We start from the raw sequence: 13,263 nt of genomic DNA, 5'->3' as shown, positions 1-13,263 counted from the left end.
CAACAGAATGCCTAATGAACCATGTGAAAGAGTGGTAAGTAGGTGGTAACTAACAGTGTAGACAAGAAATAAAAATGTATTAGGAAGTCTAAGATTTTTCCCAAGATAACATTTTTCTAAACTTAAAAGTCAACAACAACTTATGAAATATCTAGAAAATATTAATATTAAATTCAGCATTTTCTGGAATAAATATTGAATATTAAAAGCAGAGTAGAAGAGATTAGAAATTATGGAAGATTATGTAAAATGCAGATTTTGCTTACAGCTTCCTCCCTTTACTATGCTGCATTCTTTGAAACCTCCAGCTGTTACTGAGCGGATTGAGCAGCAACAAAACAGTATCCATATGAAATGCAGAGTCCACAGTTTTACCAACACTTCTGCATTAAAGTCTCTCTGACCAGTTTATGTTAAAAATGATGCAGGAAATCTTATTTAAAAGTAGAGAAGGGTAGAGGAGAAAACAGGTATGAAAAAGCTGTTGGTTGAAATATTAGGACATGAGCTTAAATGACAATGTACTGATTAATGAGTATGGGATTACATCAGCACAGGTTCTTACAATTTATGTAAATTTACAAAGAAAAGCAAATACTTCATGGAGCATTCTAATACTCCAGTTCTAACTTTTAACTCAGTATAAGTCATAAATTTCCTTCTTTAACTGAGGCTAAAAGAAATGAATATATATGTGTCTGTGCATGTGAAAAGAGATATAAAAGAGATATCTTTTGATATTAAGTAGGTGGCTCTGGGCATTTTATAATTATGAAATCCATTCACATCAGACAGGTCAAAGCATTTCTATAACTATCTTTCTCCTGTCTTATATTCATATTGTTTGTGGGAATGATTTGATACATTTTCAAGTCCTGACAGTAATAGCAAATGTTCAATAAAAAGTTCATTATACACCTAAAATGATATTCTTTGAGTATTTTAAGATGGGCGAAGTCTACTTCTTCCAAATTGTCTCATTACAACTTTCACAAAACCTTTCCCTAACCCTCATGCATTTCAACAATTCTATTAATGATGAAAAACATGAAATCTGGTAGCTTTGGACACCTTTTGACTTGACTGAAGATTGTTAAATAATTCATTCCTGGCTGTCCTCATTTGTTTCCTGCTTTTAAGTTACACATGGGATTTAACTGGGGTTTGTAGCTATTTCCTGCTTAATGACAAGTTACTCAGTAGGAAGATTTTTCCAGGCTCTTACAGCTTTACCACAGGTGTACATCTGGGTGATTAGATGAAGAAATGCATGATTGAGCCAAGATATTTGCATGAGTAGATGGGAACCCATGAGGCAAATTAAACAGCTCCATTAGCTAAAGCCATTTTAAAAATACATATAAGGAGGAATGCACTGTGTGCAAGCATTCTGAGGCAGTCAGGTGGACTGAGGTGCTGTCACGTGGAAGGCAAAGAGCAGGGGTGTTAAGCAATGCAGGCTGTGTTTGTAGATTAGATGACAGGTAGAACTTAAAACCTGCAGCTGTTGGCAATGCCTGAGACAAAGGAAACTCTGGAGGCTACACTGGGCCTTGCATGTTGTGTTTGACAGACTTGCTGCTTATAACTTTTAATTTCGTGAGCACAGGATTGTCTTTGCTTTTATTGTCTGTTTTATTGTCACACCTGACAGTCAAGTGTGATACATTGGCTCTGTAGAGGCAGATGGATGTTCAGAAAAGCAGCACAGTCATTGAAATGCTGAGCACTGCAACGTTTCTGATGTAGCAGCTCAACTCCTTGAGTAGGGTAAAGAAAGCTTCCAATGCTCTGATACATTGAATAGATAAACATGTATTAGATGGGGATTCATCAAAGGCAGAAAATGTGCATCAAAGAGAAGCACACCTGAAGGTCTGCTTCATTATAGTTGTAAAGCTGAACATAGCAGGAAATATTTGGTAAAAGAGAGGCAATAAATTCAGAAAAAAACCTCTTTTCCTCAAACCTAATTTTCCAGTATCTTTTTCTTGTTTTCCATCCTTGGAAAATGGAATAATTAATTAATTTTTGATAACATTTCATGTAATCTTTGTGTCTGGAAATCAAAATTATATTCACTTTACTGATAAAAACACTATTTCATAATTATGCAGTAGGTGTACTTGTAAAGATAGTGATTCTTTGGGGCAGAAAATATTTGAAAGCCTAAATAATAAAGAATTTTATAAGCTATGATTTTCATTGACAGTCAAGCAAGACTGAATTTGCTTTTTAGCATATATGTAATTCTTCAATGTATAAATTGACTTCCATGGCTGAAGTTTGATTTTTTTTTTCTCTACACTAAATTTGCACAATATGAATAATGCCATTATGAACCTGTAAGCTAAAACACACATATCTGCATGTGTCTGCAAACTTACATCACTCATTCCATGCACTTTCTTTCCTGGTAAGTCATGTTGCTTTTCAGGTGAGTGGGTCCATATCTAAGGCTGAAGGAATCTTTTTCTAAGTGAGTGGTTGTGAAGCAGGGCTCAAAATTTTGTCTCCTCAAGAGGAGCAGTTCTGGAAGCCAGAACAACCCTGGACTCAACAAGAAACTTCAGTGTCAAATGGGCCCAAGAGCACATTAATGGAAGTATGAGTAAAACATGAGGTTTGCATTCAATGTCCTTTAAAGAGAACTTTGCACGATTAAGTTTAACAATCAAAGCTGACTGAAATAATTGTGAAACACAGGAAATTTGCCCAATACAATGGAAAGGAGCAATGGAGATATTTTTGAGTCCTACTCCAGTCAGTAAATAGTCTAAGCAGATAAATAAAGGTGTGTGGAATTTCTGAGAACAGAAGGATCCTTTTCCCACAGCTTTATTCATAATTCAAGAAGTGTGTTAATAAACTGAAGAGGGCTCAGAGAAAAGCTGTGGCTAAAGGACTGTATAATTTGCTTCTATTCTAAAAAAGGAAGGATCTCTCGCTGTTTATCTTACCAAAGAGAAGGTTAAAGGTGCTCCCTATGCAGCAGAAGAAAATTGGTAATAGAAGGATCCTCAATTTACTTTACACAGACAAAATAAGACTGAGAATGAGGTCTGGCAAATGAACACGAGAATGTTAATGCAGTTTTTGGTGAACATAGTAAACCACACGAAAAACTTCTGGAGAATTTTGGTCAGCTACATGCCAGCAGGAATAGAAACAGGGTATTCTTCTCAAGTATGTCCTTTATAGTTGTGGGAAGTGGGAGTGAGAATTTGTTTTGGAAAATATGTGACCTGATGTGCAAAATTTCAAAATAGAATCAGTGAGATGTCTACCAGATTTTAGTCTATGGCTGTATATTCTGTAGCACCATGCTAGTTTTGTCATTCCTTTCAGTGAGTCAAGATCTTCATTCTAGATTATCTGTGTTTTTTCTATATTGTGGATTCCATAGACATGGGATTCTGAAATTTGTACATAGATTTGCTCCTGATAGATGAGCCACAGATAGAAGAAATAAAATAGAGGTAGGTGAATTTGAACTAAGGGTGATTTCACTATTACAGAGCCAACAGATCATTAAACAGACCAGCAGAGCTATTTTATTAGATGATATTTTAAAGTGCAAGCTCACAGGAAGTCATAGGTGTTAAGAGTAACATGAACTTCTACAAAAATTAACAAAATAGAACCACCCCATGAACTAGTCTGTCTGGAGTGAATTAATTATTGATTAGTTGTGTTCAAATGTTTGGTGAACTAGCAAAATAATTTTTGAAGTTTACTGGAAAATAATCTTTTCTATTCAGGAACAATTTGAAAAGAATAAGTTAATCTAGAGAGCCTCCTCTAGCTGTAATTCCTCACATTGAAAGCCATTTCCAGGATGTAATCCCTAATGCTGTTATCAGGATTTTTACCTAAGTTTAATGCTACATGTGCCTCTAGAAAAATTTAAGCTGAAATGAGAATGAAATATGTAGAAGCAAATCCTGTAGCTCTCCTATCTTCCTTTCCAGGACAAAGATATCCTCATGACTTCGGTGTTTAACTGAGGAATATGCAATTAGAAAATTTTGTCTTTGTCTTTTATTTTTGTCTTTTTCTCTGTACAACTCAGGAGCATATCATACATTTGCACATTCAATTTAAAATTAAATTTCATTAAGATGTGAAGGTGTCACTTTTGAATCCTCGGTTCATCCCTTTCCCATCTTATTCGTACTAAGTAAATGTAATCATATTAACCCTCACCTGCAATATAGAAATTGTGCTTTCTAGACTTTATCTAAGAATGAGCACCTAATGTGTGTGTGACTGTGTGTGCTCGCACATGCACATACATGTGAGTGTTTATGCACACAAACACAGAAGGATGCAGGTAATTTGGCATTTGGGATCTGCTCTGCAATACATATGGTGTGGCATCTGTACTGTATATTTATATTTTTATATTAAAAATAATATACTAAATACATGCTGTATATTTATATTTGTGAGAATGTGATATGGAATTTGTGGAATGTAGTATGGTCTAGAGTCTGTAGTGTCAAAGTGGGTCTTATTTTCTTCCCACCCTGCCAGGCTCATTTAAAGGCCCCTGAGGAATTTTTCCCTGCTGCAATCTCACAGTCATGTTTTAATCTGCTGCTAACAAGAAGAATTTTAAATATCTTGAAGGAAGAAGGAGAAATAATCATCAGGTCCTGTCCATATTCCAGATGCTGTTAAGTTTTACACATTCTGTCAGCCAGTCCTTCCCACCAGGCCATTGCTACTGGATAGTAGCCAGATTATAGTGTGCAATCACTGTCTGTGATGGTGGTTCCTTGTGTGTTGTGTCACTGGCCCTTGCAATGTATTCATCTGTAGAGTTTTATTAAACCTCCAGCTTGGAAGGTGTAGTTGCCAGAAGATCTGACTTCACCTGGGGAATTTGCAGCTCAGAAATCAACACATTCTTATTTTTAATACTGAGAAAGCAAGAATGACCATAATAGAAGAAATTGGTAATGTCATTGACACCCTAAACAGTTATAATTATCCTTTTATGGGTCTGCTAGTTGGATCCTTTTTCCCCCAAACTTAATTATAACTGATCACAATTATAACAACAGGCAGAATTTTATGTCCTTGTTCAGTTGTGCTTAATGTTTCATAGCCTCAGAGGGGGATACAATTTCAAGTTACTGCCAGGTCATACCTGAGCCAGCTGCTGAAGATATGATTGGTTATCTTTGGTATGTTCAGCTCCTAACATCATTTGGAGATCCTTTTTTCATAACATGATCTGTAGATTAACTCACCATCTACCCTGTATTATTTTCTGTACAAATGCCTGTAATACTCAATCTCACTATACAGGTTGATATGCAAATTAAAAGTTTCAAAAAATTCAAGCAAACCCCAAAGCTCTACAGCAAAAGTGAACAGAGTTGAAACCAAGCACATTCTAATTTTTAGCTAACATTTGCTGAAATATCTTTCACTGTTTGAGCATCTCCAGCCAACAGGAGCCAATATCCTCATGTTGTCTGTAGCATGCATAGCTGCACTAATCAGATCTTTCCTTGCTCTGCAATTCCTCTTTTTGCTTAGCCTAGCTGGGTTCTTCCTCAATACAGCTTATTGCTATGGTTACAGACTGCCTGCTGTATGTTAGGCCTGAGTAGGCTGTAAAAGAAAATATTTTACTTCAGATAGGTAAATGTTAGCCTTTTCTTATTGGAATATTATATACATTTATTTAAACTTTAGTTGAAAATATTTTTTTTGCAACAGCCAGTGCACCAAACATTTAACAGTTAATGACTTTTAAACAAACAGCAAGGCTTTGACCATGTGGAATATCTATGTTTCTCTTTGTTCTCTATCATGATATGTGAAGAACTGTGTACAACTAGGTAAATATAAAAGAATATGATATTTTGATCATTTTTCTTCAGGTTTATGTTATTTATTCTTCATGTTTTGAAGGTGGCAATGTAATTGCTTGGGATGGGGGAGCTGATTGATCTCCAAGTGTGCACGGACATTGTACAGCAGGAGCTGGCAACAAGAATGACACACAACACCCAGACTTCACATTCCTTGCATAACCAAGACTGTAGTGGTCCATGGTGCATACTTGCCAAATATATTTTTTGCTTTAAACAGCCCCGCTTGTTGTTTCTATGTCCTTACATTCCTACATGTAAAATTTTCAACAAGGGAATTTAGTTCATGTTCAGAGGTGTGGAAAAGAAGGCTAAAACAACGAATAGAAGGGTAGTTAAAATAAAATACTTCAGTCCTGTCAACATCCTCAAATCACTCATTATCAAGAAAGCAAAGGAAGCTGGTCCTCTTGTCCAGCCAAGCAACCCATTTTTATAGGTACAAAATCAGAGCTATGAAGACAGTTAGTAAAACATTTTATTGGGTCAACACTGCCCAGAGGGATGAACAATGAAGTCTGAAAACATATTCACATTCAAGTACACTGCACTACTTCATTTACACTGTCCTGATTGATGTATAGCTCAAATGACTTTCAAGTGTTATTTCATTTTAGTCAATGTATTAATAGACACAGAACTATTTCTGCTTGCAAATTCTATAACTGCATTTTTACACTGGGAAACAAGCAAAATATTTTAAGATTTAATAAATCTGGAATAAGGGGGAATTCTTAAAAGTACTGGAATTCTTTTACTCAGGTTTTGTAGCCTTGCTTTTGACATTGGTGGGTTCATGGGATAACATTGTTTTGTCATGTAGCCGTGATAAGTCATTATTTCATATCTAAAGGAAGCTGTTAATTTGGGGAGCTTAAGTTCAATTTTTAAGCATTAGTTTGGCCAGATATATATTTAATTTTTTGGGAAAAATAGTACATCTTAAGTTGAAAATAGAGAGTAAGTTAAACAGCAGTCAGAAATCTAGCTCAGGTCATGGTCATGGTATTCTTAAACATATTTAGAACCCTTCAACAGTTGTACAGCAATGTACACCTCTAGATCTATATGCTTCCCAAAACAGATATCATTACACTCTTTCAGTTTTACTAAATGTCATGTATTTGCACATTATGTCCATATCTTCAGCATAAGATTTAAATAAACATACATTTCTTTAGTTCTGGAATTATATTTGAATCGTTTATAGGTATTTGTCCTTTCATTTAAGTTAATTTGATAGACCAAACTAAATAGCACTCTGAAATCCACTAGGTTGCAAAACACTTAGTAATTTTATGGGCCTTAGCTAAAGAGTAAGTGAAAATCAAAGATTTATACCTACACAGGTTTTGCTCAGTTCAGTTAGGAATTCTAATCCTTCCGATGTGAAGATAAGAAAAGAACATGCAGTATGCTTTTCTTTTTACAAGTGTATCTTCAGGGGTCAACAAAAAGGAAGAGGAGTGTAAGGACATTCCCAGAATATCAACTGCTATAAACCAGGGCTATATAACTAGACTACTGTATTCAGTATATTACTTCCAGCCATACTTGTTTATGCTGCATGACTTTTAAAGTAAAATCAGATTATGTCACCTTACTAGAATTTAGCAGCTTTTATTAGGAATTGCATGTTTCATTGAAACATTATGCAGTTACAAATTAAACCACAGCTTTGAGATTCCTGGGAATTTCATGGGAAGAATGTTGCCATCCTTAAAGAAAAGTTCTGATTTTATTTTAAATGCAAAATTCAGAAGACTTCATCTTTACACTTTTCAGTATATCTCCCTCAACTGTATTGCATGGTATCACCACACAGCCACATTTTCACCACCAGATGCAATGGCTTTTATGAAGCATTTCTAAAACAGCTACCAGCCTCTGCAGCAGAAGTTCTTTTAAATTATTCTCAAAATAGTGCTGGGGAAAAAAAAAAACCCACTGAACAACAAAACACAGAAGTTGGAGCCAACAGCTAAATAATGGGTTTTAAATAGTATTGGGAGAAAGCCAGTATAGCAACTGCTTCTGGACAGAATTCATAATCTGTTTTATTCTGTGCTGAATGTCATAAACTACCTTTCTAATCATGCTCAAACGTGCTGCAAGCTCATTCAAGAACATAACATGCCTAAACCACAGTGCTATGGCACCTTGCAACTTAAATCTAGAGAAATGCTGAGTGGCACTCTTTACAATTCCTTCTCCCTAAAAGATATACAAAAGCCTGAATGCACACAAATTTTGATAGAAAGGATGCACAATGCACAGATTTTTTCCTACCCTGTCACAAGGGATGCCAGATATATCAAACAGTGAAGATAAAGGATTATCAACCTTTGAATCCTGTGGCAAACTGGCCTGTGGTGTGTTCTGTACGTCATAGTGTTTAGAAGCAGCAGGAAGCAGAGTGCTACAGCTGCTGTTGTAGATGCTGCAATCTTCCTCTGTAAGTAGACTATATCTGTGTCATCTTTCAGGGGTGGATAAATGAAATCATTGCATAAGCTGAACAGAAACTCTGGAGTTCCCAGTTCAAAGTAGTGCTAGTTTCAGGTTAAATTAAAAGGCTCAGGATTGTGTCCAATGGAATTATGAGTCTCCCAGGTTGAAGAGTTCAACCTGTTTCAGTGTTTCATCATCTGCATTATGTTAATTTTTTATTATATTGCATTGGAATTTCTCTTGCCACAATTTTTGTTCATTATTTCTTTTCTTTTTGCTCCCTTTGTCCTCTTTTGTCGAAAAGTACAAGCTCCATCTCTACAGTAAACTTGCTGGGAATAAAAAGCAGCAATTAATTTCTTTCCATTGCTCTTCTTTACTAGAAGTTTATCTGTGTTTTCTATGTATTACATAGGCACAAATGCACGTTCAGGAAATGCCGCAGTAAATGCCACAGCCCTTTCTCTGTGCAGGCAGGGGAACTCCCAGTGTGAGTCTAGTTGTTTCTGTCTCCTTCTTCTGTCCTGATGGCAATGATCATATTATCACACTATATATATTTAGTCAGCCCACTTTTTAGTTACTAAAGTATTTTAGCTTTTGTACGCAGAAAGAGTTCAGGCCACCTGCAAAACAGGAATGACAGGTTTAGCCTAGCTGCATCCTAGATGTGTCAGAATGGACTCATAAACCTAATTATCAATCAAATTAAACTTGGAATTGATTTTAGCCTGAGATCAGTCAAAAAGTGAATAAAAAAGGTGAAGTTTGGGCTTTCCAGGTTTCTTACATTAAAAAAAAAAGTCATCTACAGGTCAGGAGATGCTCTGGTATGTTTATAAAAAGCATAGGTTGTTTATAAATGCAGGATGTACACAGGCATACGCACTGCTCAGGAGATATATTTTCTCTTACAGTTTGTCTTCTGCACAAGGTCCTGATGGAAAATAGGTGCTTTTACCTGCACTTAAGTGTATAAATCTAAGGAATCTGTATCCAGGCTTATTTCCAATGAGAATTATTTCTTTGGGCAGAAATTTTGTGTTGAGCAGACAAGAACAACCAGTTGCTAAGTGAAGTCTTCAGAGGTTAAAACTGCCTGGGCAATACCATTTTTGCAACAACTACTGGATTTTTTTTTTTTAATATTTCAATCCAAAACACAAAAAAATTGGACATTATATTTTGCAAATGATTTATGGAAACAGATGTATATAGTAGTAAGAAGTAGTCAGAATCTGCATTTGAATGGAGATGTTTAAAAATGGTTTTATAGGAAGGAGGAGGAGAGGAGTGTGATGAAACTGGACAATTATTTGTTGCAAAAATACCATATATTTTCTCCTGCATTTATTCTGATGCCAATTCAGTCTGAGTAAAATTAGCATTGCTGGCACTAATATATGGCAGGCTCTGAGAGTGTTTACATGATTGCCACACCAATTATTAATAATCTTTTAGGTAAAGAACAAAAGGCATGAATTTTTTTATCCAATTATATATTTTTCCTTTTCTGAATAGTTAAATGAATAGTGCTTTCAAAAAGATTTTTTTCCTAGCAATGAACAATAAGGCCATGTCTTCTCCAAGGTGTCACATTGATCCAGTTTGTTCTCTTTAATTGCATTGATTTAATGTTATTGAACTGAAAACCCTTACTACCACTGTAATGCAGTCTTAAGGTGGATTCCTTTGAAATTGATACATACACAAGTATTGGGGCTTTTTCAAATTCAGCTACCATTATATCTTTTCTTGTAATATATCATGTACAGCCTACCACAAACAATTAAGTAGCAGACCAGGGAGGCTTCAATTGACAGTAAAAAAATCACAAACTCCAGTAGTCCTTTCCAAGCACTCATTAGCTTGGCACCATTGTATGTACCTTACAGAATATTGAAAATATAAAGAAGATTGTACCCTACATGAAGTGTTATAAGGCCACAGCAAGTATATTGAGCACATTCCCTCACACATAAAGAAAAAGGTGCTCTGCCAGTCTGATCCTCTTCCCATGCCCTGGACATTAATCATGGCACAATTCATTCTATGGAAGGTCATCACTTATGGAAGAATTCTAGGGAACTCTGTTCAAACACTCATCTCTACATTCCAAATAGCTGTATTTGATCAGATTACTGTCACCTTTCTGTCTGTTTTCTGAAATCAGAAAGGAAATACTTTTACCTTGTAGACAAGGGCGCCAGTAGTGTTGTGAGACTATCAAACATTTTTGAAGGTCCAGTTTGCTCCCTGCTTCCATGCATTTTGAAGCCTTTTACTGGGCTGATGGCCTAAAGAAAGGAGACATTTAACTTCACCCTAAGGACTTTAAAGTGCCAGTGACATGTACTTTGGAAGAGTGGGAGTGGTGTTAGGATGTGGTGTTGCAATGTGTCAAGACACATCACTATGTGCTCCATGTCTGCTTCATTTCACCCAACATCTGTGAAACATAAAGAGGAATCCTGGAGGATATGCCTGCTAAGTGGACATGAAGGACTTGGAACATTAGAGCTGTCTAGAACAATGCACTTCAAAATCTCCTACACGATCACTGCAGTGAAGTGCATTGTGTTACACTGAAGTTCCAGAGGAACGTAGGTCTGGGTAATAAACAGGTTGCAACCCAGAAAATTTTAGGTGGAACAGGTACTTGCTGGTAACAGTTCTTGATGGCTTGTCTTTCTGTGTGCCAAAAAAAAAAAAAAAAAGAGAGAGAGAGAGAAAACGTGAGAGTAGGGTAACTATGTTGAAATAAGTTTTTAAGTATTCACAGATGCTGTTGTGTTTTAACTCCAGCTGGCAGCTGAGCTTCACAAAGCCACTCACTTACTCACCCCTCTCACCCAAAGAATGGGGAGACAATTGCAAGAATGAAAGTGAGAAAACTCAAGGATTGAGATAAAGGCAGTTTAGTAGAGAAGGCAAAAGCTTCACGCAAGCAAAACAAAATAAGGAATTCATTCACCACTTTTCATTGTCAGGCAGGTGTTCAGCTATCTCCAAGACAGCAGCGCCCCATCACATGCAAGTGTGACTTGGGAAGACAAATGCCATCAGTCCAAATGTTCCCATCTTTCCTTCCTCTCCCCGTATCTTTATACACAGACCACGGCACCATATGTTGTGGGACATCTATCTTTGGTCAGGGAGAGTCAGCTGTCCCCCTTGTGTTACCTCCCAGACTCTTGAGGCACCAGCCTCCTCACTGGTGGGGTGCGTGAGAGGCAGAAAAGGCTTTGGCTCTGGATAAGCCCTGCTCAACAATAACAAAAACATTCTATATCATAATAATACTTTTCCAGCTCAAATCCAAAACACAGCATGATACTGTGTACTGTCAAGAAAATTAACTTCATCCCAGTTAAAACCAGCACAAATGCTTGTGAAAAATATACTTCCTTTCTGTGTAAACAAATATTTTGGGAATGATTCAGACATGATTTGACTGACAATTGTCATTAGTAGTAGAATTTGTACAGTTAGTATTTTGTGGGACTTCAGCACGTTTGCATAAAGTGCAAAATATTGGAAACTGAAAATAGTACTTTCTCTTGCTTCAGCCTAGATTTTTCATTGTGGTAGAAGATACTAAGATTTCAAATTTTGAAGCATAACACATATAGCAAAAAAAAAAAATTAAAACAAACTATATGCCCTCACTGTAACTTAAAGGCTCCTGTAGATGGAGTCTCAAGTATATTAATTCTCTTGGTAAAAATTGACTAGTCTCCTCAAAACTCTATAATAAGATAGTAAAGATTTATAAACTTAAGGAAATTATTTATTCCTGTGTGTATGGAGATTTCTTTAGGACATAAATTGCAAAGGTAAATTGCAGCCAAACCTAGGGCTATTCTACCCAAAAAATGTTCTCATTTTACTAAGGTAGTCATCAATGGCATTGTTCCAGAGCTCTTTGCTCACATGTTTCGTACATGTGATTAGGAATTCTGATGAATTATGATGTGATCAGGAATTCTTTTGGAGAGGCACTATCTCTGCTTGCTTGCTTGCTTGCTTGCTTTTAAAGGGGGAGCATAGCCCAATCATCCTTGAATTCTCTGGAAACCACTTATCAACAATATTATTTTCCTAGAAGAGTTTGTTTTTACCACCCATTTGGTCTACTTTTCATCTGCATAAGGAAGAGGAGGTGGGAATTAACATGGACATACCCAGTGCCATTCTGGTTAGGCCAGTCTGACTGTGCTGACCCACGTTGCCTGTTTGGGAAGGTGTGTGCACTATGAAGGCCCCAAAATACTCATCCATGTGTTGCAGATTGGGATTTCCTGTGCATGTTTCACTGTAGGCACACAGTTTGTGGTGACTGGGAGTGGGGCTGTGGCTGAGCCAGTGGGCACAGCTGTGAGCAGCAGGGGAGCAGCACTGAGCAATGAGCCATGGAGTGCCCAGGGGCACTGACCAACCACAAAGGGAGCAGAGGACACACAGGGGCAATACATGAACATGAGGGGGATAAAAGGCTGGGCTAAAGAACAAGAATGGCAGAGGTTTGAAGCTTTCTGAAGTGATGCAGTGTTACTCTGTATGGGTGGGTACCTGAAGCCTTCTGATGAGGCATGGTGTTACCCTGTATGGGTGAATGCTTAAAGCCTTCTGCAGTTGTATGGTGATACTCTGTGTATTGTGGCCATCTCAGCTGTGACATGCACTGTGGCCTGTGCTGTGACATTTTGTATGATTACACTGTGACCAGTTTTTGTGATCATTCCATAGACAAGGCATGTGCTGTGCTCCTGCATGGGAGAGAGCCTTTGATGGCAGGTGAAAGCACTTGCTGCAGTAGAGGCATGGAGAGGCCCTGGTCCCAGCTGAGATCAGATATTTTACTATCCTACCAGAGGATTTCAAGCAAGCCATAGGATTTCTCTCTTTCCCCTGTAGGTAATAA

The 13,263-nt window shown here is 37.0% G+C and overlaps 1 long non-coding RNA gene across 1 annotated transcript; it reads right to left on the bottom strand.

Moving 5' to 3' along the window:
* Positions 1 to 8,695: 8,695 nt before the first annotated feature.
* LOC135287003 (uncharacterized) lies at positions 8,696 to 13,007 on the bottom strand. Its single transcript, XR_010350930.1, has 3 exons — positions 12,912 to 13,007; positions 10,530 to 10,636; positions 8,696 to 8,965 (listed from the first exon to the last, which is right to left on the bottom strand). It is a non-coding gene; the product is annotated as an uncharacterized LOC135287003 (long non-coding RNA).
* Between the last annotated feature and the right edge of the window lie 256 nt (positions 13,008 to 13,263).

The sequence above is a fragment of the Passer domesticus genome, chromosome 1 (assembly GCF_036417665.1).
Source record: "Passer domesticus isolate bPasDom1 chromosome 1, bPasDom1.hap1, whole genome shotgun sequence".
In the NCBI taxonomy this organism is placed as follows: domain Eukaryota; kingdom Metazoa; phylum Chordata; class Aves; order Passeriformes; family Passeridae; genus Passer; species Passer domesticus.
The sequence above is the reverse complement of the archived record's forward strand: the minus strand, read 5'-3'. Positions and strand labels throughout refer to the sequence as shown.